Raw genomic sequence first — 2,235 nt, 5'->3', positions numbered from 1 at the left:
TACATTTTAAAACACCGATATATAAGCTATTATGCCCCAGCCCCAATTAATCATATAGAGAAAAATACCAAATTAGCCAGCATTCGTCCATTTCCTGTAGCGAATTTCAGTTCCGCTAGTAATTAAAGTATCATATATTCACTATAATTTCTTTGTGAACAATAGTAATGATTGTATTAACACTATAAGATGGTATGCATCACCCATTAATTTAAGAAACGATTGCATTATGGTTGCTTGAAGCACTTAGAAAACATGTGAATTTGTTGTTGTATATTTAATAAATTTTTACTGCATGTAAACAATACTTAAACAAATACTGCAATACAGGATAATCTTTTGACAGAATAACCATTTGTGTGAGATAACGAAAGGTTTTCCTACATTTAAATTATGACTTACAGCTTATAAGTAGGGTAGAACATTTTAGATTACAACAAGATGAAAATGAAAATGTCATACTCTTTTAGCTCCGGGGAAATTATCTACAATATCCACACATTTCAAATAACGGATTTAGAGCGAAGCCAAAAATCTATTTTTGGGTGAGATAGCCATGACGTCCTGATGGAAGGTTCCTTTAGTAGCTTCCTGAGGGTATATATGTCTACAGTGGATATTCCAAAAGAATTAAACCAAAGGTTATCACAGAATTCTAACTTCTGGCGCGAGTACCCCAAAGGTTTCCCTTTAGGATTTCGTATATCAACAGGGGACATATGCTTTGACATGCCACATGGCTATCTGCACCCCACATAGCGTTTACACTTCGAGGGGGGAAGGTGGCAAGATAACTGAAGAGCCGTTCCAAAGTTATCCTACGTTACTGTTACGGTACCTCGCGACGTAAACAAACGGCAGCCATAGCTGTCCGCCATACTGCGTGACGTCACGTCCGTCCTCATTCCGAAATCTAGCGATCTACCAGCCTCCACGATACAGTATAGAAGGGAGGGGCCTGGTAGGCTGGACTGGAACAGTATGGTGGGTCCATTAGGACGTCATGGGTATCTCACCCAAAAATAGTTTTTCGCTTTGCTCAAAATCCGTTTTTTGGGCTCAAGCCATGACGTCCTGATGGAAGTGTACCAGAAAATTAGTGTATCGTGGTTTCTCTCCATTTCCAGTGCCTTCTACTTCAAACGATATTCCTATGGTCAGGTGACCGTAGATACCGTGACAACTCCGTTAAATGTCACTACCAGTGGCATAACAATGACATAGCTTCCTGCCCTCTGGCAGGGATGTCCTGTTTGGACAAGGGGAACATCTCGAAGTAATCTGACGAAGATAAACTCACCTGGATGAGAATTTCGTGCTGGTCTCAAAGACAGATCAGAAGGTAAAATATTTGTGTAGGAACAACATTATACTGCAAGGTGAGTGTATATTAAACAGTAGGTATATTATGCATAATATAACTATAAAAATAGGGGCAAATAAAACCATAACAGCAATTTCTTTTCATATGGAAAAGAGGAGTGAAATAAGATGCATATGGTAAATAAAATAATTATTTCATTTGAGAAAATTGCATGGAATTATAGCTAATTATTTACAGTAATAGTACCGAATAACAGACATATATTTCCAATAAAGACGGTGATGTGGAATCTGAAAGGGAAATTTTTGCCTTTATACACATAAGTTCCCAGGGGAACGAAAGTCTTGAAATTCACTATACACTTCATGTCCAGGAACATGTGGCACACGTGTAAGAGTCTTTGTCACTTAAACTCGATGAAGAACAGTCTATTAATGACACTAAGTGTCCATTGAAATCCCTATGTATCACACTAGGGTCAACACAGGCACCCCTTGAGTTAGAGTCTCGAAATAACTCGCTGTTCTACGCAGATCTAAACAGCAGGTTTCATTACACTGCCTGCCGATACCACGAATCTTTTGATCTCGTGCACCTGCTTCGCATAGTGTTTGAAGAACACTCTCGAGGATTTCCAGTCTGTGAAGGATCGGAGGCTTTCAAAATCCATTCCTTGGAAAAAATTCAGGGAAGAGGCAACTTTCCTAGGACCATGACCTGTGGGTGTACTGTCAGGATCCATTCTGCGAATAAAGTAGGTAATTTTCGCTCTTAGCTGTTTAAGTGACAGGTCACTACCCAAAGTTTTTCCCTTAAAGAGTTATCCTCAGCCGAAGTCTGAAGTTCTTCGAAGATAGACCTTAAGACTCTCCACTGGGCATAGAGAGACATCTTCCTTCAGAGGGCAGATT

The sequence above is a fragment of the Palaemon carinicauda genome, chromosome 34 (genome assembly GCF_036898095.1).
Source record: "Palaemon carinicauda isolate YSFRI2023 chromosome 34, ASM3689809v2, whole genome shotgun sequence".
In the NCBI taxonomy this organism is placed as follows: domain Eukaryota; kingdom Metazoa; phylum Arthropoda; class Malacostraca; order Decapoda; family Palaemonidae; genus Palaemon; species Palaemon carinicauda.
The sequence above is the reverse complement of the archived record's forward strand: the minus strand, read 5'-3'. Positions refer to the sequence as shown.